Source organism: Ovis aries, chromosome 23, assembly GCF_016772045.2.
Source record: "Ovis aries strain OAR_USU_Benz2616 breed Rambouillet chromosome 23, ARS-UI_Ramb_v3.0, whole genome shotgun sequence".
Taxonomy (NCBI): domain Eukaryota; kingdom Metazoa; phylum Chordata; class Mammalia; order Artiodactyla; family Bovidae; genus Ovis; species Ovis aries.
The window spans coordinates 25085553-25108306 of NC_056076.1; the positions used below are offsets into that span (position 1 = coordinate 25085553).

At 41.6% G+C, this 22754-nt stretch overlaps 1 protein-coding gene across 2 annotated transcripts in view; it reads left to right on the forward strand.

The window, feature by feature from the left end:
• GAREM1 (GRB2 associated regulator of MAPK1 subtype 1) overlaps positions 1–22754 on the forward strand; it is a 236686-nt gene that overhangs the window by 51443 nt on the left and 162489 nt on the right. The gene's annotated exons all lie outside the window — the stretch shown is intronic.

The window sequence follows — 22754 nt, forward strand, 5'->3', positions numbered from 1 at the left end:
GTCATAATGCATTTGAAGGCTGAAACTCAACGTACGTGTGATAGAAAGAACAAACCGGCACACAACAAAGTGAAGGTTAAATTGAAGTGAGAATTGCTGTCACCTGTGTATTTTACCAGGGCTTCCCTCGTAGCTCAGTCGGTAAAGAGTCTGCCTGCAGTGCAGGAGACCTGGGTTCGACCTCTGGGTGGGGAAGATCCCCTGGAGAAGGAAATGGCAACCCACTCCAGTATCCTTGCCTGGAAAATCCCAAGGCCAGAGGAACCTGGTGGGGCTACAGTCCATGGGGTCGCAAAGAGTGGGGCATGACTGAGCTACTAACACTTTATCTTAGATCCTGAGATGCACATTTTAATGTCAGTAAGAGTATACAGTTTTTAAGAGCAGCGAAATAATCCTGCTTTGCCCACTGTTGCCCCCAGGCCACTAGCAGAATATTTTATTTTCTCTTTTGGGCTCTAGAACTAAAGAAAACTGGAAAGGATCCAGGGAAGAGCGATAGCAAGACCCAAAGGACTGTAAAAAATAAGGCCCATGAGGAAGGGGTGAAGGAGTTGTGACTCTTCCGTTTGAAGAGAAGTTCAAGAGGCCACTTAATAAGCCTTTGCATATGTGAAGGGTTGTCATGAGAAGGATACTGAGCAGTTGTTTCCTTTCTCACTGAGAACTGAGGGAAGGGGCATGGTTCCAGCGAGACATAGGTTAGATAAAAAGGATGACTCCTGGAGGAGAAGAGCAAGGCGTGAAATCTCTGGTCAGAGTAGCTGGCCCGTGTGTCTTTGACTGGACTAGACGGCTTGAGTCCTTGACTGTTTGGCTGTGTTCTTTTGAGGTCAGCCACGCATCGTCACTGAACTTCTGTGGACTTAAAATCTCAGCTGCAGGTGCAGCAGTTTAAAATCTTGTACCATGTTGTATTTCTTGATTCTTCATGCCCATCTCTCTTCTTTATCTTCTCCAGATTACAAGATGATACAGAGCACAGAATGAATTCTTGTAGCCACTAAAGACTCTCAGACCTGAGTAATGAGCAGACTACTGAGGGAGGTGGCCCCACCACGATGTGTATCATATATACTTGGAATCACTGTTTACCTCAAACGGTAGTAAATTACGTTTGAAAATAACTCTTTGGGACCTTCCCTGGCAGTTCAGTGGATAGGACTCTGCGATTCCACTCCTGGCGTGGGAGGGCGGGGGCAGGCCCTCCCAGGTTTGATCCCTGGCTGGGGAACTAAGATTCTGCATGCTGTGTGACATGGCCACAAAATAAATTTGAAAAATAAATAAAAACAACTCTCTTCCTAGGGAAATCTTCACAGTTGTTAATGGGAAAAGTCTCCAAAGAAGATTTTTGTGCCACGATGACAGTTTAACCAATTGGTTAAATCACTGTGTTTCCTATCACTAAATATGGAGAAGTTTCTTTTTTCTTTTTTTTTTTTAGAGTGGGAGCCACTGGGTTAATAGAGTTTAAAAGCGGAATGTATAGAAAATTCTAAGTACATTGATAGTGGACTGTATGAGTCAGTGGTAACTAATTGATGTATGCCATCCCATTGGGGTGAAAGTAGTGGAAGGGAGGAGCCGGGTGATGATTTGGTTGACACTTCACTCAAACATAGACACTAAATTGGGACTGGCACAGAATTTTAAGTGCCTTTTTTTGGGCCTTACTGTTGTGATCTTTCTTTAGAACAGCCCTGATACACCCTTCAGAAGGCTGGCCTGCGAGGATGTTGTCTGTGCCAAATTACAACACAGAACAAGGGGCTGTTCTGTTTCATTTACTGAGAATACTGCTTAATAAGTACTATTTGACAACATGCTGAATTAAGAGAATGTTATAAGGATGTTTCACGCAGGAAAGTGGGTAAAACATCTGATGTTTACAAGTTCTATTTATATGTGCATTGACAGCAGGGTAAAGCCATGCTTAAAGCTTTATTTTTAAAATTTTGTTCATCATATGAATGTATATACTGAGAGAAAATGATTGTATCCAGTTATATATACTTCATATCTCTATATAGTTAATGCCAATTTTTTTTCTTGTTGGTTTGAGATGTATCAGGCCCTGGTAAATTGATTTATCTTAACCAAGTTCATGCAATACTGATTTGTAACCTGGGATATTTCCCTGATTGCTTCCTGTCTCTTGACCTTGACCTTGATCTCATCCTAGTGTCTTAGTATATAATCATAAGTAAAGGGAGAAAGAACTCAAAATTTTTAATAATATTTCTATATATATTTCAGTGACATGTGTCATAACTATCTCAAGTTTAATGTATCATAGATTGTAGCTCATGAAAGTACTTTTGTGAGACATTCAAATGTAGTTCTATTTATTAATAAACATCTACTCTATAGTCAGGAATAACTTATGAAATAATCATGTGTTGAGGTGTAAAATAGCATAGTGATGTTGTGCCTTCTTTTCTAGTTAGGTTTCTTTCTTAAATATGCTTTAAAAATAAGATAGGGCTTAGATATTCCCAGTGCCCCTTGCAATTTGAAGATTGTGTGCTTCCCTGATGTTGAGCTTGTGTGTAGCACACAATACCCTCCCTTCCCTTTCTTTTCCTTACTTAGGACCTAGTGCAACACGGATGAGCAAAGCAAACGCTAGAGTTGAGAGAGAGAGAGAAAGATATAAGGATATACAAAACAATTAACAAGTGGCTAGTTTTCAGTGCTTTAAAGAATGTAAACTAATGTTGTTCAGTCACCTAGTCATGTCCGACTCTGCAATCCCATGGACTGCAGCGCTCCAGGTTGCCCTGTCCCTCACCATCTCCCAGAGTTTGCCCAACTTCATGTTTATTGCATCGGTGTAAGCTAGTACCCCCCACCCAGCCACCTTATATTTTATTTTCTGAGTATCTGGCAATTATGTGGCATTTGTGATTCACAGAATGCACTCATCATCATCCTCATTTAATCCTCATTTAATCCTCACAACAGTTTATGAAAGAGGTGCTGCTCTTCACATTTCAATTAGAAAACTGTCTCCGAGATGATTGTGGCTTCCCTGGGATGACACAGCTAGTGTTGGGCCAAGACTCAGACTCTTCCCTCAGACTTCAGAAGCAGCTGTCTGTCTGTTTGTTCATCACAATATTCACTTGGGCTGGGTTTGCTCTGAAACTACAGTGAGACATATAATTTAGGTGAGCTGCATATGTGCTTCTGTGAAATCCAGGTAAATCATTTATAGAACAGGCGGTTTCGTTTTCCTTTTCATCTGGCATAATGGGATTGCATGGTTTTAAGACCAAGAACCAGGAAGTCTTTGCTTGCCAGTAACTGATTGGGAACTTTGTGTCCTTCTCTTCAAACAGAAAATGAAGGCTGGTGATGTTTAGGTTCTCCAGGCTTCCTGCTAGTTCTGAAATTCTGTGATTCCACATTTCATTATTACTACTCCATTTAGAATAATAAAAAAAAAATTTGCCTCATATGATGACCCCACCTTTTTACATTCACTTTTTCCTAGTTGTCGATGCCTGGGCTCCACAATACTGTGGACAGTGACTGACACTGTGAAATTAAAAGATGCCTGCTCCTTGGAAGGAAGGCTATGACAAGCCTAGACAGCATGTTAAAAAGCAGAGAGATCACTTTGCTGACAAAGGGCAGTCTAATCAAAGCTGTAGTTTTTCCAGTAGTCATATACAGATGTGAGAGTTGGACCATAAAGAAGGCTGAGCACCAAAGGATTGATGCTTTCAAATTGTGGTGTTGGAGAAGACTCTTGAGAGTCTCTTGGACTGCAAGGAGATCAAACGAGTCAATTGTAAAGGAAATCAACCCTGAATATTCATTGGAAGGACTGATGCTGAAGCTCCAATACTTTGGCCACCTGATGAGAAGAGTTGACTCATTGGAAAAGACCCTGATGCTGCCAAAGATTGAAGGGAAAAGGGCAGCATAGGATGAGATGGTCAGGTAGCATCACTGACTCAATGAACATGAATTTGAACAAACTTGAGGAGACAGTGAAGAGCAGGGGAGCCTGGTGTGCTGCAGTCCATAGAGTCACAAAGAGTCAGACACGACTCAGTGAGTGAACAACAGCAGCAGCAAAGTAATCTATGCCAGGGATTAATAGGCTTTGAGTTTTGGATAGTATAGTAGCAAAATCCCAAATTCTATTGAGTAAGAAATAAGATCACATGGTAAGACACTCATTCGGAATTTAAAGAGTGAAAATGACTACAGACCACCAATTATACAGGAGTTCCTTCCCCAAATGTAAATTGAGCATTAGTATTAAGTACTTGGGCTCCCAAGACCTTGAGCATGGAAGTGTTGTTCAGTCAGTTGCTCAGTCATGTCCGAGTCTTTGCAACCCCATGGACTGCAGCACGCCAGGCTCCGTTGTCCTTCACTATCTCCTAAAGTTTGCCCAAATTCATGTGCATTGAGCAGGGAAAGCAAGCTGACAAATATGAAATGTCATTACAAATAGAAGGATCCTGGGAGGAGGGAGTACAGAGTGCCAGGAGGGGGAGAGACGGAAACCGTTTCTTCTGTGGGATGGAAAATAGAAGGAATGCACCAGTGAGGACTTCACTAAGAATGAGATTTTCCCAGGGGGAGAAAGGATAGTAGACCATCGTAGAGGCAGAAGGAAGCCTGTCAGAGAAAGCAGATCCCTTCAGGAGACTTCTTCAGAGAACCCCAGGTAGTTCTGTTTCTATCACATGCCGGAGGATGACTTCTTGGGGAGATAAGCTACATCCAGCCTGGGCCAGTCTTGTATGAACTTGAAGCTATCCTAGGCATTAAGGAGACATTTGATGAAATGTCTCACAGACGGATGAACTGATCTCTTGCAAAAGTGGCAGAGGGGAGGCAGCATAATTTCAAGTTTAAACAACTATGGGGGAAGGGCACTCTAGGCAACAGGATAAGCCTGAGAAAAGCCCACAAAGACCCAAGATAGATAGCACACGGGGCTGAGCTTGTCTTCACCCAGGGGTTTCTTTGGCCCTCTCAGGCCTCAGACCTTCCCAGTGTCATTACTGTGGCCAGGTCAGGAAGGCCTCCATGCTCTGCCCCATGGATTTCCGACCGTTTTCTCTTAGCAGTGAAGAGCCGTAGAAGCGTTCCAAGCAGAGTAGTAATGAGAGCAGATTTGCATTTGAAAGACTCTAATTGCAGCAAAATGGAAGCTGGGTTAGAGGGGTGCCAGGATATAGATGGAAACACCCTCACAATATCCCACTGAGATCTGTTGGGAGCCTGCCTTCAGTGAGAGCAGATGGGATGTATAGAAAGGGCTGGAGCCCAGAGAAACTGAGGCAGAATAACAACACCAAAATATTAGCAGAGATTTATCATTGTTCAGTCTCTCAGTCATTTCTGACTCTGCGACCCCACGGACTGCAGCACACCTGGCTTCCCTGCCCTTCACTATCTCCTGGGGCTTGGTCAAACTCATGTCCATCGAGGCAGTGATGCAATCCAACCATCTCATCCTCTGACATCTGCTTCTCCTCCTGCCTTCAATCTTTCCCAATTCAGGATCTTTTCCAATGAGTTGACTCTTCAAATCAGGTGGCCAGAGTATTGGAGCTTTAGCTTCAATATTAGTCCTTCTAATGAATATTCAGGGTTGGTTTCCTTTAGGATTGGCTGGTTTGATCTCCTTGTAATAACTTGCTGAATTACACACCAGCACGTGGCAGTTTGGGGATGTGAACTGAAGCAAGCTGTTTCTACAGTGCACACCCTTAATGACTACATTCTGTTGCCCCTGGATTAGTAGGCACCTGTGAGATTTGGTGAGGGGCTGGATGGAGGTGACGAGGGAAGAGGTCCCACCAGCAATGACTGCCTGGTTGACTGGGGGGTCCAAGGAGGGGAGCTACCCTACACTGAGATGGGAGGAGTCAGAACTCTTGGAAGAAGGATCATCATTGTGGGATATATCTAGTTTTCAGGTTCTGATGGGGGGCCTGCAGCTGGTGATACTGGACATCAATTAGATACATAGACCTGGAGCTCAGGCTTGGCCTGTGCCTGACAGTTGTGTATAGTTCTGAGTGCACTTGATATCAGGACAAACCAACAAATTGGCGAAGCTGGATATAGTTTGAGTGACCCATTCACATGGTTTAGTTGCTAAGTCATGTCTGACTCTCGTGACCGCATGGACTGTAGTCCGGCAAGCTCCTCTGTCCGTGGGATTCTCCAGGCAAGAATACTGGAGTGGGTTGCCATCCCCTTCTCCAGGGGATCTCCCTGACCCAGGGATCAAACCTGGGTCTCCTGCCTTGCAGGCGGATTCTTTATAGTCTGAGCCACGAGGCTCAGACCCTTTCATAATTGACCCTTTATCTGAAGGACTCTGGGTGGAGCTTTAGGCTCTTTCTGTATCTCCCCAGAAGTATTTTATGAGTACTTCTCTACATATGTCCACGCAGCAGAAATACTGAGGAGAGAACTCCAGTGTCACAGTAAGTGGGACTAGTCTGGGGAACCCCTCTGGCTGGTGGATTCTCTGTAGTAAGGACAGCTCCAAGGCAGAAAAACCTTCCTGTGTGTGAAGCCAATGCAGTTAGATACTCTGTAGCTCTCTTGTGTTCAGCTTTCTTTACAATCTAAATAAAAAGTATCCTTCACAGACCTCCCAAAGGTGTACGGTTTCCTGGTGGTCCTTGGGACAGATGAGTGAGGCGGTGGTCAATTTAACTGCCAGGATGGCAGCTCAGGGTCAGCGTTGTGATAGCCAAAGAGCAGAGGAGTCAGTGGATTAGGACACACATACACTGTCCCTGCCCCACTTCTCTCTACTAATGCTGATCACTGCTCTTCTGAGCTGCAGTGTTACCATTTCTCAGCTTAGTGTGTTTTCCATCTGTTGCCCTAATAGCCACATCTGCAGTGAATTAAGGCAAATCCTATTTCTCTTCCCCTTTTCTCTTTTAAAATCCTGAGCCAAGTCTCACTGGTTCTTTTTTTCTTCTTCTCGTTAATAAGTGTGTTCATCGTTGTGGGGGTGGCTCTTCTGTGCTGCACGGGCTTTCCTCTGGTTGCCATCAGTGGGGGCTGCTCCTTGTTGCTGCTCTTGCAGCGGCTCCTCTTATTGCGGGGCATGGGCGCGGGTCCGTGGGCTTCGGTAGATGCAGCTCGTGGGCTCAGTGGTTGCGGTCCCTGGGAACCAGAGCACAGGCTCAATGATTGCGGCACACAGGCTTAGTTGTTCCATGGCATATGGGATCTTCCCAGATCAGGGATCGAACCCGTGTCTCCTGCATTTGCAGGCGGATTCTTTACCACTGAGCCACCAGGGAAGCCCTCCCTGGTTCTGTGTTACATGATCCTTTACATGGTCCTTCCAGCCATTGCAGGGAGATGGGGACGTCTCACCCTCTCCATGTTGTTATCCTCCTGCTTAAAGTGATTTGAGGGTGTAATTTCTGTTCCTCTTCCCTTCATTGATTTAGTTCTTGGTGATGTTATATTCTGCTGTAGAAGATGTTTTGGATGTTACCCGTTGGTGTGGTGAGCTCAGTTGTGTCTGACTCTTTGCAACCCCATGGACTGTAGCCTGCCAGGCTCCTCTGCCCATGGGATTGTCCAGGCAAGAATACTGGAGTGATAATGCCATTTCCTCCTCCAGGGGACCTTCCCAACCCAGGGATAGAACCCGAGTCTCTGCATCTCATGCATTGGCAGGCGGGTTCTTTACTGCTGAGCCACCTGGGAAGCCGGTTATCTGTTGAAGTGGGCCTGTTATTCCCGTTTCACATGTGTACGCTTAGCACAAGAGCAGTATGTGGCTATTCTCTAGCAGAGGTGGGACTGGGACCTAGAACAGAAAGAAGTGTGTGGGATTGGCTGGCAGGTGTTTTTCTAGAACATAGCAACAAGGAGCAGTTGGCCGGACATGGACATCAGAGTCCCACCAGTGCAGTCTGCAAGGATGCCAAGAAGAAAATATCTCATTTTTGACTGTATGACTTGGGAGTAGAAAACAAAGGCTGTCAGTTTTATCACATGTATGTGATTGTTCTATTTTAGTGTCCTGGGTTTTATTTAGATCCTCTACTTAGATTTCTCTTGCATCTAGAAGAAAAACAAATATTGAAATGGAAGAAAATATTCTCTTTTTATTAAGTTAATGGAATAACATTTCTGGATACTGGTCCCCTGGATAATTTATAAAGTTATTTATTTGTTTCTTAGAGCTGGAACATGGAACGGGATGAGGTAGAAGGTGTTTTTGTGTTCATTTCTATTATCTCCACATCATTCAGGTAAATTTCTTTAATTAGGTATGCCCTTGTCTGAAGAAAGTAAATGTATATATGTATGATGAACTACATTCTGGTTGTCTCCTGTCCCGCTCGGCAAGCTTAGAACATTCTGAGTCATTTGGTCACATTCACTTACTGACTCATGAATAGATGTTGGTTGTGGGGAGCCCCTCATTAATTGAGCCAGTCTGTGCTTTCAATGTGAAAACCTTTCAGGTGTTATTTAAATTTAACATAATTTAACATTTACTAATAATGACTGTTATGAATAATTGCCAACATAATTTTGATCCATTGAAATAGATTTTTCATTTTAAAAAGTATATGTGTACATAAAACACTTGACAACTCATGCAGCTGTATCTTGCCTTTCCTCAAGCCAGCTAAATAGTCCATGTCTCAGATTACCCATTTAGGAAATGGCCCTGTGTACAGAGGATTAAATGTCAAAGTGATTTTTTTTTTCTTGTTTCATTTTGCCTCAGATAATTTATAATTTATCTGTGAACAGTATAGTTGGTTAGGGGATGTAACTAACCAACTCAATTGATGATGTCTTCCCATTAATATCTGTAAATTCCTGGTTTAGTGGTGGGGGTTGGGGGCTTCTGTTTTGTGTGTGTGTGTGTGTGTGTGTGTGTGTGTGTGTTTTAATGAAAGGGTTTTTTTTTTCCTTGGTTTGTTTTCCAGTTCTATTTCCTACTTATTAGAGGCCTCTATACTTTTAGGCCTACAGTATCTGTATAGACTTATCTATAAAATTAGGTGAGCTGATATTTTTAAAGCTTTTGGCCATTTATTTTCAGTATTTTAACATGGTGTTCTTTCACATTGAAGTTTTTTATTACATATATTCTGATTTGTAGAGGTAAAGCATTGTCTTGCTTCCACCTTAAAGGCAACCCAGCTGGAAAAATAGATATTCGGATGTTATTTGGCATCTGCACTTCTTGTACATTACCCTCTCTTATGTGTACAGAGAATATTAAAATTCAGTGGTTTTGTGTATTGACACTGGAAACATTAGATTTTCAGCAGTGGTGGATGTGTGAATCTTTGTTTCTATTTTTCAAAATCTTGTTTGGTTTTCTTTTTATGGCTGTTCAGGATTTTTGGAAATCAACTTAATATGAGAAAATTCTAAAAACTGTCAAATATGTAATTCAGATATTTTTCTAAGAATGTGTCTTCTTTTACAACTTCTATAGCAGTAAATCATAGGTTTGGGTTTGATTCTTCAGTATTTCATGTTTGTTTTGTCACATAATAAAGCTCAAGGGACTCTAAACCACATTTGAAACTAAAAGTGACAGTGAAAATCCTGTAAGTGTGACTTACAGCTCAGTTTGTCCTCTTGAAATAAAATAGTTGGATTTAACATGACATTTGTACCTGGTGAAAATCATGGCTTTATTTTAATAGTTGATGTGAAGCATACAGTGCAAATTATAACACATTAATTATCAGAACATTTTCTCGTTGGAGGAAGAAACTACTGTGTACCTGGGCCTGGCTGGTAAAAGAAAGGGAACTCACTGAGGAAGGAAATAAGTCAAAGGCATATTATTCACGAACCTTCTAGCTATACAGTACTGTCCTGAGTCCTTTATGTTTATCCTCATCCACTCATCCTAACTTCCTTATAGTATTTTTTTTTTAGCATTTTATTATCTTCAGTTCAGTTGCTCAGTTGTGTCCAACTCTTTGTGACTCCATGGACCACAGCACGCCAGGCCTCCCTGTCCATCACCAACTGCTGGAGTTCACCCAAACTCATGTCCATTGAGTCAGTGATGCCATCCCACCATCTCATCCTCTGTCGCCCCCTTCTCCTCCTGCCTTCAATCTTTCCCAGCATCAGGGTCTTTCCCAATGAGTCAGCTCTTCACATCAAGTGGCCAGAGTATTGGAGTTTCAGCTTCAACATCAGTTCTTCCAGTGAACACTCAGGAGTGATCTTTAGGATGGACTGGTTGGATCTCCTTGCAGTCCAAGGGATTCTCAAGAGTCTTCTCCAACACCACGGTTCAAAAACATCAATTCTTTGTTGCTCAGGTTTCTTTATTGCTTTCTTTATTGTTCTTTATTATCTTATTTATTTATTATTTATTTTTGGCTGTGCTGGATCTTTGTTGCTGTTCGTGGGCTTTCTCTAGTTGTGGCAAGCAGAAGCTTCTCATTTGCCATGGCTTCTTTTGCTGTGGACCACGGGCCCTGGAGCTCTCGGGCTTCAGTGGTTGTGGCTCACAGGTTTAGCTGCTCCATGGCTGTGGGATCTTCCCAGACCAGGCATCAAACCCATGTCCCTTGATTGGCAGGTAGATTCTTAACCAATGGACCACTAGAGAAGTCCCTCCTAACAGTATTATTACCGTCATTTTAACTATGAGAATTCTGAGGCTCAAAGATATTAAATAGCCTAGAGTCACACAGTTAATAAATACTCAAATCTCAATTCAAACCTAAATCTGCCTCCGAATCTTAGGCTATTGAAATCCCGAACTGTCTTCCCCCTAGCATCTGGAATCATCATATACTCATTCGAATTAATGGAAGCAAAGAGCTGCAGGCAAGGAGCAGGATCCTAGGAATGTGCCTGGTGATTTGGCCTGCCCTCCCATCTGAGAGCTTGGTCTCTGAAAGAGTCTGAGATGATACCTGCCTGCTCAGTGCTTGATCTCGGTGTCATTTTATGGTGTGAATTTCACCTCACACCATGTGATAGACAGACGCACATTGCGCTGACCGAATGCATCATCGTAGGTTCACTGTCTAACATGGGAGGACACGTGGGCTGTGTCAGTCTTACAGAGAGAGGAATGTCTATATTCTGCCTTTTAATGGATTGCCAAAGTGTCATTTTCCCATCTTCCTCGCCTGCCAGAAATGTGATTCCAGGGTATGTGCCAGACGCTGTACTAAGAGATTTAGTATATTGTCAATGTTTGTAGAAATACTGGTACTACAATGGCTCACCTGTTTTTCTAAAAATCCCTTGACATAGAATTCTTATCTTTTAAACATTAAGTACAGTATTTCAGAGCATAAAATTTCAGATTTAAGTAGGCATACTTCTGTTTTCTACAGCAGGAGTATTATTCCTGGTAAATCTGCTGTTGAAAAGGGAGTCCTTTGCCCCAGGGTTCATTTGAAAAGAGGTAATAATATATCCTTAATCTCTCCGTCTCTCTCAACATCTTTCTCTTCTATTTCATACATTCCTTTTTGTTTAGATTTCGCCATGGAGTTCTTTGACTCCCGTACCACTTAGTGCTTTGTCTGAATTCATCTCTATTTCTGTTCTTCTTGGGATTTCACAGTAAAACATAAAACGTGAAAACTCTTTCTATTATTTAGAACCCAAGGTTACAATTTTGGGGCCTTTGAACAGAGTATTCATCTAAGGAGGGGATCTTAGTGTAGATTTGTGGGTTTGGTTTAGGGTGGGAAGAGATCAATAGGAGATTTTTAAAAAACAAGTCTTTCTAAATATTCTGCTTTCTTTGAGGTGCTTAAATACTGAATAAGACCTTAGGGCTTTGTTTATACTTAGACTTATTTAATGTGAATGCTCACCCATTTCTACCCAAGAGTGTTCATTCAGAAAGCATTCATTATATACTTCTGTTCCACAGTGGTTTTGTGGAATGCAAACCAGAAGAGAAACAGATGATGTTGGGCCTGAAGAGGTGATAATCTGGTTGAAGAGACAAGGTTCCTGGCTGTTTCATGCCTATGCATTCAAAGTAAAGATTGACGCAGATTTAATGGTTCTAAGCATTTGTTTCATCTTTCTAAATGTTTGATACTTTCCACTCAGTAAAGGAACTAAACATCACTTTTAGGCTAACTAACTGATCATTTAAAAAATAGTCTCAACCTAAAAGTTGAGAGTTATATTTTATTTGGTGGGGATTTTTAGGACTTCAAGCCCTGGAGACAGTGTCTCAAGTAACCCTGCGAGAACTGCTGCTGGGAGGTGAGGGAAGGAACCAGGTTACATAGACATTTTGCAACAAAGGGCAGGTAGTCTAAATCTTTAAAGATAATTGTTAATTAAAGAAAACTAGATATCCCATGTTAAGGAATTTAGCAGTATGTATGGGAAGATGCAAGAGTCTGGGCTCACTGAAATCATTCCTTTCATTTGCATCTCAGCTATCCTGGGTTAGTTGTTGTTCAGTCATTTAGTCGTGTCCAACTCTGCAACCCCATGGGCTGGCAGCACACCAGGCTACCCTGTCCTTTACCTGAGTTTGCTCAAACTCAGGTCCATTGAGTTGGTGATGCCATCCAACCATCTCATTCTCTGTCACCTCCTTCCCCTTTTGCCTTCAGTCTTTCCCAGATCAGGGTCTTTTCCCATGAGTTGGCTCTTTGCATCTGGTGGCCAAAGTATTGGAGCTTCAGCATCAGTCCTTCCAGTGAATATTCAGGGTTGGTTTTTCCTTTAGCATTGGGGAAATTTGATTTCCTTTAGATTTGATCTAAAGGTTGGATCTGCTTGCAGTCCAAGTGACTCCCAAGAGTCTTCTCCAACACCACAGTTCAAAAGCCACTTCACACCCACTAAGATGCTTATAATTCAAATTAAAGATGGATAATAGCAAATGTTGGACTATGTGGAATAATTGGAACTCTCATTCATTGCTGGAGGGACTGTAAAATGGTGTGGCCAATTTGGGAAAAAGGTCAGGGAGTTCTCAAAAGTTAGACTTAGAGTTACCGTATGACGCAGCCGTTCTGCCCCAGGTATCTATCTCAGAGAAATGAAAACATACGTCCATACGAAAACTCGTATACAGATGTTCTTATCAGAAGTATTCAGTAATTGCCAAAACTGCAAACAGCCCAGATGGCCATCATCTGATGATTGGATAAATAAAATAATATATCCATATAATCAGATATTATTCAGCCATTAAAAGGGATGAAGTACTGATTCATGCTACAACATAGATGAACCTTGGACACATGCCAAATGAAAGAAGTCAGACACGAAAGTTCACACACTTTATAACTCCATTCCTACGAAATTTCCAGACAAGGCAAATTTATAGATACAGAAAGTAGTGGTTGCCTAAGGCTGGGGTGGGGAGTAGAGACTAATTGTTAATGGGTTTGAGATTTCTTTGGGGATGATAGAAATGCTCTATAATTAGATGGTGGTGATGATTACACAACTCTGTGAATATACTAAAAGCATTGAATTGTAAACTGCAATCAGTGAATTTTCTGGTGTATTAAAGATTTTAAATGCATATTTATCTTGGAAATCACGTACACTAGTTGCACTGCATCCCATTGGCTATAACCTAGTTACAGAGTTACACCTACTTGCTGTGGGGCCTGAGAACAGTATCCTGGGCGGCCATGTGCCCACGAAGGGAGTGTTTCAGTGAGATATTATTGCTGCTGCTGCTATGGCTGCTAAGCCGCTTCAGTCATGTCCAACTCTGTGCGACCCCATAGATGGCAGCCCACCAGGCTCCCCTGTCCCTGGGATTCTCCAGGCAAGAACACTAGAGTGGGTTGCCATTTTCTTCACCAATGCATGAAAGTGAAAGTGAAGTCGCTCAGTTGTGTCCTACTCTTAGCGACCTCATGGACTGCAGGCCACCAGGCTCCTCTATCCATGGGATTTTCCAGGCAAGAGTGCTGGAGTGGGGTGCCATTGCCTTCTCCAGAGATGTTACTGGGTCTCTAGCAATCTCTGCCACTTTCCAAGTTAAAGGTGAATCCTAATTTAAAAAACACAGCTACAGTTTATTATGGTTAAGTTGATAATCATGTTAGATGTAAAGCTTCCCATGAGCCTGAAATAATAACTTGTTTTTTTTTTTTTTTTTAACATTTTACATACAAAGAGAAATCTGACAAGGTAGAATTTTCCTTATTTCTTATTGCAAGATATAAGACCAAAAAAGGAGGTAATTACCTTTAATTTCATCTGGTAGGTAAATGTATGGGAGCTAAATAATGAAAAATGACCATGTTGAACTATCATCGGTGGTTTATCGATACCAGGTGGGGGCAGGTGGCTTGTTCCTCTCTATATTAATTAAGGAACCCAGACTGCTGGCAGCTGAGCTATCTTCAGCTTGTTCCAAGATCTTTCTGGGAATCAATATTCAGCCCATGGCCAAGGAAAGAGCATAAAGGATGGCCTGTGGGCAGTGTTTGTGGGTCAGGACAGGAAGTAGGAAATGTCATTTCTGCTCCCACACATTGGCTGAGCACTAAGTGACGTGACACCGCTTATCTGCGAGGGGAGTGGGAAAGAAAAAGAAACCTGCCTGGTAATCAGCTCCTGACATCAAAGATATTTTTTAAAATGTTTAGTGAGAGAAATGCAGTGCTTTGAATAGTTAATTCAGTAGGTTTCCTTTATACATGAAAAGGATTTTAAGGTCAAGTAAATAATTAAAATTAGACAACACTATTAATAATGAGGAAGTATATGTACAGTATTATCACTTGACTGGCTTTCCTTTTAACATTGGTAAAATAAAGCCATGTACAGCTGTTAAGTTAGATTTGTAGTAAGAAAGACGTAGAACATGTCAGTTTACCCATTGTTGATAGACTTAGGTATGACATTAACAGTCTGTGTCTAAAACAGATTTAAATAATGCCCAATTCAGTAAACCTCATTCTCAGTATTAACAAATCAGATTATTTTAGTGGGGCCTTATTAGTCAGTTAACAGATATTGCGAGTACCCACCACAGAAAGGGTGCTACTGATGTCCTGAGAGGAAATCAAGCTAAAATGATACTTTACGAGAGAAAAATAAATAGCAATATAAGAACATAGTCAAGTGGGGTACTGTTAGTTGCTCAGTCATATGCGATGCTTTGTGACTTCAGGGGACTAGAGTCCCCCAGGCTTCTCTGTCCATGGGATTCTTCAGGCAAGAATACTGGAGTGGGTTGCCGTGCCCTCCTCTAAGGGGTCTTCCCCACCCAGAGACCAAACCCATGCCTCCTGTATGGGCAGGCAGGTTCTTGCCAGTGTGCCACCAGGGAAGCCCCAGACGATATATTATTTTTCATGCAAAGCAGAGTCAGGACTTAAAGGATTAACAGTATGTGCCGTCTGTGGAGATAGAGCCTGTTACTCTGGTATGAAAAACTGCACCAAGAACAAAGACACAAATGTGGAAAATAAAAAAACACTTTAATTTACTAGCTGCCAAAATTACAACACAACTTAGAGAAGTGAGTGAGTCACTCATTTGTTCCATGTGACATGAGAACAGCAAAAATAAATAAATAACACCGTATTTACTTTCTTCTCTGCATTCCACTCAGCCTTAATACAGAACTCATCTGCGGTAAGTTAACAGGTTTAATATCAAAACATTATCAGTTGTCATCGGAGTACAGTCGTATTTCATGTTTAAAAATAAGAAAGCATTTCAAAGAAATTTGGATTCTGCTGTGCCAGACACGAGGACTTGAGCTGATTCAGACACATTCTTGAGTAATTCATGTATAAAGGTACAGCAGTTATACACTTACTCAGACACATTCAGTTGTAATGAATTTCATTACAGTTCAGACAAAGCTAAAATAGAAAGCATTAAAAAAAAAAACACAACCCATAAGGTTCAATGTTGGGGAGAATACCTAAGTAAAGTTATTATAGAATACTTAAAAAGTGAAACAAGAAAGGCAGTTGCCTGAGGTGGGGGCTGAGGGTGGTGGGCAAAATGGGTGAAGGGGCAGGTGGGAGCCAAAGGCGAAAGTTTCCAGTTATAAAATGACTAAGTCAAGAGAATTCGATATACAGCATGGTGACTATAGTTAATATGATTGTATTGCACATGTGAAAGTAGCTAGGAGAGTGGATCTTGAAAGTCTCTTAGAAAAAAAAGAGCAACTGTATATAGTGGTGGATGTTAACTGAACTTCTTTTGGTGATTATTTTGTAGTATATTTAAGTCAGATTGTTAATATTTATGCCTAAAACTAACACCATGTTGTGTCAGTTATGCCTCAGTTAAAAAACAAAAAAACCATGAGGGCAGTGAATCCGGGCTGTTTCATTGCATTGCTGTGGATGCTAGTAGAACCAGATGGTTTAGAGAGGATCTCACACATTGGAGAAAGAAATGGCAACCCACTCCAGTATTCATGCTTGGAGAATCCCAGGGACGGGGGAGCCTGGTGGGCTGCCGTCTATGGGATTGCACAGAGTCGGACACGACTGAAGCAACTTAGCAGCAGCAGCGTCCAACAGCACGTATGGTCTTGAATGTCTGTTCCTTATCCCCATGGTTCTGAAGGGTTTTCCCTGGTGGCTCAGACAGTAAAGAATCTGCCTGCAATATGGGAGACCTGGGTTTGATCCCTGGGTCGGGAAGATCCCCTGGAGAAGGGAATGGCAACCCACTCCAGTATTTTTGCCTGGAGAATCCCATGGGTGGAGGAGCCTGGCGGTCTGCAGTCCATGGGTCACAAAGAGTCAGACACAACTGAGTGACTAACACTATTAGGATAGATGATAAGCAAAAAAGTTACAAAATTAGTACAGTTTAAGTGAAAAATACTGGTATTCAAAGCAGGAAGACATTCATAGAGCTGGTCTATCAAGAGCCAGTAAGATGAGTCATGAGTAAATAGGGATTGGGAGATAAATTCAAATATAAGGCATTTCATTGCAGGAAAATGAGAGAAAGTGAGAGGAGGGCCCAGATGTATGAAAGTGCCGTGTGTATGTGGACCAGAGAACTGTTTTTTGCTCTCCAGTATATGATGTGGGGAACATAAGGTAAGAGACTCTTAAGAACTAGATCATGGGAGTCTTGACTATTGGGCCATGGAATTAAGGCCTCCTTGTGGCTGGGAACCTCTGAAGGCAGATGGGAGTCGAAGAAGATGAGCAGGGCTGTGTTCTTCCGACAGTTTCGTCTGCAGCAATATTTCAATAAATTGAAAAAGTGAAGAATAGAGGATTGAAAGCCCAGTCAAGAGGTTAGATCTATGAGAGCAGGTACTTGGTTCACTGCCATATCTCTAGGTCCTAAAACATAGCTGGTCCTGGATAAGTATTGAATAAATGTGTGATGCCTGAATGAATAGCATGGCAGAAGTATGCAGAAGGTTAAGTCTGGACTCTGAGCTCAGAAGAGAAGTTAGTGACTGGCAGCATGGATTCGAAAGTTGTCGGTAACTAATTGGACCATTGAGAGATGTATACGATTGTAAAGGAGAGAGAAAAGGTGAACAGGCTAAGGGGAACATTGATTGTGTGTGTTTCAATCGTTGAGTCATGTCCAACTCTTCGCGGCCCCGTGACCTGTGGCCTGCCAGGCTCCTCTGTCCATGGGATTCTCCAGGGAAGAATGGAGGGGTTGCCATGCCCTTCTCCAGGGGATCTGTCTGACCCAGAGATTGAACCTGTGTCTCTTGTGTCTCCTGCATTAGCAGGCAGGTTCTTTATCACTAGGACCACCTGGGAAGCCACTTGGGAACCTTGATTAATTCCTATAATTACAATTAAAAGGGGAGAAAACTAGGAGCAGGTAAGACGGAGACATCAGAAAAGTGAATCAGGAGATTATGTTGGTCAAACAGATAAAGGAGCACCGTTTGTGTAAGTCCAGATTATAAATATTTATTTTAAATTTTGAGATTTTTTTTTTTAAGTGGACTGACTTTAAAGAAGCCATAGATTTAATGTTCCCCTAACATGAGAAATGATTTTAACAGGTTGTGAGACTTGAGAATCAAGGGCAAACCAGTCAAATATTTATAAGTATATCCCAGATGTGGGGAAATTCAGGATGGCACTAACACAAAGAATGTAACACACAGTTCTTTGAGAGTTCTTTTTACTACATCTTTGAGCTAAATATGTAAGTTTTAGCATGTTATACATAGTACTTAAGCAACAGGATAATTATAGCACAAAAAAAATGTTTACTTCATGAATTCATTTAAATAGTGTCTCTATTAGTGACCTGCCCGAGGATATTTTAAGTGATTATATTAAGCTTTTTTTCTTAGACAATTTTTGTGAGACTTATTTTGCCTCAAGCAGGCACTTGGTTCAGTTGTTTTAAAAAATGAAAAAGACATAAGCTAAAAAATAGGCATCGGTTTCTTACTACTTTATGGCTGCAGCAATCATTCTGAATCCTCTTGATAGAGTGTTTACTGCATCAGCAAGCGGGAGGATTTCATGTTAAATTTTCTGACTAACTTCACTGCAGTTGCTTCTTGGCTGCCTCTTTAGAGCCCACTGTGGAATAAAATTAAAACAGTTTTTATGGACTAACAATTTAGTTGCAGAAAATGACATTTTCTCTTTTCCCTGAATGGCACTGTGTATTCCTTCGGAGTTTCCTGCACACACCCCGCGGCTCTGGTTTCTCCTCCCTCATCTATCTCTTATACATAGTTGTTGTTTAGTTGCAAAGTCGTGTCCAGCTCTTTTGCGACTCCATGGACTATAGCCCCACCAGGCTCCTCTGTCCATGAGATTTCCCAGGCAAGAATACTGGAGTGGGTTGCCATTTCCTTCACCGGGGATAGAACCCATGTCTCCTGAACTGGTAGGCGGATTCTTTACCACTGAGCCATCGGGGAAGCCCATTTTTTATAGTACCACCACATTAATTTTCCTGAAGCAGAATTTTGACAATCCAAAACTCTTCAGTGGCTCCCTATTCCACCTCATTTAAGCCCAACTCATCCATCACAGAAGAATCAACCCAAATGCTGTATATTCCCCGTTAGCACTTTGTTGATCCTCTCTGCTAAAGTCCCCACCTGCACTCTCAGTATCTTATTCCTCTTGCAATAGTGTTCATCCCATCCTGCCTTAGGTGAAATTACGAGAACGTATCTCACCCAGGAGAATGAGGGGCAAGGTCTTCTTTATATTTTTGCTCACTCCCTGGTTGCTTTGTGCATAAAAAATTCTCAAGTGTTTGGTGGTCATCATATTGTCCACATTAAATATGTACAGTTCTTTGAATATCATTTATAACTCAGTAAATCAGGTGAGGGGGTTGTTTGTTTTTTAGTGTCACTGTTTTTGGATTTTTACTTAAAATCATACCTCTTTATTATTTTCATAATGTTTGGACAAAGCTTTCTTATCTAGGTTTTTTGTTTTCCCTAGAATTTCAAATGGCCTCTGCTTTTTTTTTTTTCTTATTGACTAAAGAATAATTTCCTTTTTACACTTTCCTCAAGCTTTTTCATCCTCTCAGTCATGCTTGCAAGGCTGCCTCTCCAGCTGTTTTTTAAAAAACGCAAAATAAATACATGTTGTTGGATAAATAAATGAGAAATATCTCAAAACGACAAACTTGCAAGTGACTCTTCTTTCTTGTATGTTCCTGATCTCTTACCCCTTTCCCGTGGTGCCTTTCACTTTGTAATTCATAATTTAATCATTCATTTGTGTTAATGGTCCTGTCTGTCGCCTTCCTGTTGGATTCCTGAGCATCCTTAGGGCAGGGCCGTTTGTTTTGTTTGCTCCTGCATCTCAAGCACTCCGAGTAGAGCCTGTCTTACGGGTTGAGTCAAGGAGTGAGACTTGAGGCCAAAGGTCGGTGTCTTCCTATTTCTTGGGTTGTCATTGGTGGTTTTCAAAGGCAAAGGACTGTGGTGTTGGAAGAGCAGAGTAGTGAGTGGAACCATGGAGTGAGTATTCTGCCACTTATGAGAAAAGGACAAGCTTCTTGACTGCTCTAAAGGTCATTTCCTCACCTGGGGAAGATTCATAGGACCTAAATTACAATGTTTATGTGAGGACTGAGTTTTAGGGAGAAAAAGCTTCCAATAAAATTAATAGCTGACCTTTACTGATTGTTCCTAACATGGTCAGACATGTGCTGCACCTTTCCATCACTTTCACCGCACGTCTTCACAGCTGCTCTGTGAAGCAGGGACTGTCGCTATAAAGAGACAGTAAAGAGAAGGTTCCTGCCCAGGACCATACAGTGGCGGGGGCAGGGCTCGGACTTGACCAGGTCTGCGGGGCCTAAAGTGCAAGGTTGTCACACCTGCCTCCTGGGTATATGCCCTTCCTTCATCCTGCCTCCTAATGGGGAGTGCCTAGAAGGCTGCTTAATTTCTCCTTTGGTGCAGCCATTCCAGATCTTTCTTTCCTGCTTTCTTTCACACTTGAGGGATGCAGAGGGCCCATGAGTACCAGTGGTCCCCTGGTGGTGGCTTTATGAACCTCGTCCTCCCACCATTTATGACTCTGATAACCGAGTTGATCATTACAGCTTCCTCTACTTTATTTACTGAAAAAATACTGACACTTTAAAAATGTTTTGTAAAGTCTCTGAATGCCATTTCAGAACACCAGTGAAATCAATAATGAATCATTTATTCAGATGTATAAATATCAATATATTTAATATATTTTGACATCTTGATATAATGGCAAAAATAAGGAAGGCATATTGCTTTCTGTATAAAGCAGTTAGTCTCTTCAGGTTGCTGTTCTTTTGGTTGGTCCATTTTTTTGACCATTGAAAAATTGTAAACCAGGGTTAGTGGGGGGTGGATTATTTTAATATCCAGAAAAAAACATTTTTTAAGTTTCAGGGGATTTCTCATTTGAAATAGTTTGTTATTGGGTCAAATGCCGAAAAGTTACTTTAGAAAGTATTAAAATGAAAAATAATTTCATTTTATGTTACAAAGTTTCATTATTTTCAATTGATTGGGAAATTTATTAGGAGGCCAGAGAGAATTGGCAAAACATAAAATTTTATTGTTTTATTGAAGGATAGTTGATTTACAGTGTTGTGTTACTTTCAGTTGTAGTTACAGTTACATATCAGTTCAGTTCAGTTGCTAAGTCATATCCGACTCTTTGCAACCCCATGGACTGCAGCATGCCAGGATTCCCTGTCCATCACCAACTCTCAAAGCTAACTGAAACTCATGTCCATCTAGTCGGTGATGGCATCCATCCATCTCATCCTCTGCTGTCCCCTTCTCCTCCTGCCTTCAATCTTTCCCAGCATCAGGGTCTTTTCCAGAGAGTCAGTTCTTTGCATCAGGTGGCCAAAGTATTGGAGCTTCAGCTTTAGCATGAGTCCTTCCAATGCAGGACTGAATTCCTTTAGGATTGACTGGTTTGATCTCCTTGCAGTCCAAGGGACTCTCAAGAGTCTTCTCCAACACCACCGTTCAAAAGCATTAGTTCTTCAGTGCTCAGATTTCTTTGTGGTCTAACTCTCACATCCATACATGACTACTGGAAAAACCATAGCTTTGAGTAGACGGACCTTTGTTGGCAAAGTAATGTCTCTGCTTTTTAATATGCTGTCTAGGTTGGTCATAGCTTTTCTTCCAAGGAACAAGCACCTTTTAATTTCATGACTGCAGTCACCATTTGCAGTGATTTTGGAGTCACCCTGAAAAAAGTCTCTCACTGTTTCCATTGTTTCCCCGTCTATTTGCCATGAAGTGATGGGGCCAGATTTCATGATCTTAGTTTTCTGAATGTTGAGTTTTTCTGAATGTAGAAATAACACCAGAAAGAATGAAGAGATGGAGCCAAAGCGAAACAACGCCCAGCTGTGGGTGTAACTGGTGATGGAGTAGAGTCCAGTGCTGTAAAGAGCAATATTGCATAGGAACCTGGAATGTTTGGTCCATGAATCAAGGTAAATTAGAAGTGGTTAAACAGGAGATGGCAAGTGTGAACATCGACATTTTAGGAATCAGTGAACTAAAATGGACTGGAATGGACAAATATAACTCGGATGGCCATTATATCTACTACTGTGGGCAAGAATCCCTTAGAAGAAATGGAGTAGTCCTCACAGTCAACAGAAGAGTCCGAAATTCAGTACTTGGGTGCAATCTCAAAAATGACAGAATGATCTCTGTTCGTTTCTAAGGCAAATCATTCAATATCATGGTAATCCAAGTCTATGCCAAACCACTAATGCTGAAGAAGCTGAAGTTGAACACTTCTATGAAGACCCACAAGACCTTTTAGAATTAACACCCAAAAAGATGTCCTTTTCATTATAGGGGACTGGAATGCAAAAGTAGGAAGTCAAGAGATACCTGGAGTAACAGGCAAATTTTCCCTCGGAGTACAGAATGAAGCAGGGCAAAGGCTAACAGAGTTTTGCCAAGGGAACGGACTGGTCATAGCAAACACCCTCTTCCAACAACACAAGAGAAGGCTCTACACATGGACATCACCAGATGGTCAACACCAAAATCAGATTGATTCTATTCTTTGCAGCCAAAGAAGGAGAAGCTCTATACAGTCAGCAAAAACAAGACTTGAGATCTCTTCAAGAAAATTAGAGATAACAAGGGAACATTTCTTGCAAAGATAGACACAATAAAGGACAGAAATGGTGTGGACCTAACAGAAGCAGAAGATATTAAGAAGAAGCAGCAAGAATACACAGAAGAACTATACAAAAAGATCTTCATGACCCAGATAACCACAATGGTATGATCACTCATGTAGAGCTGGACATTT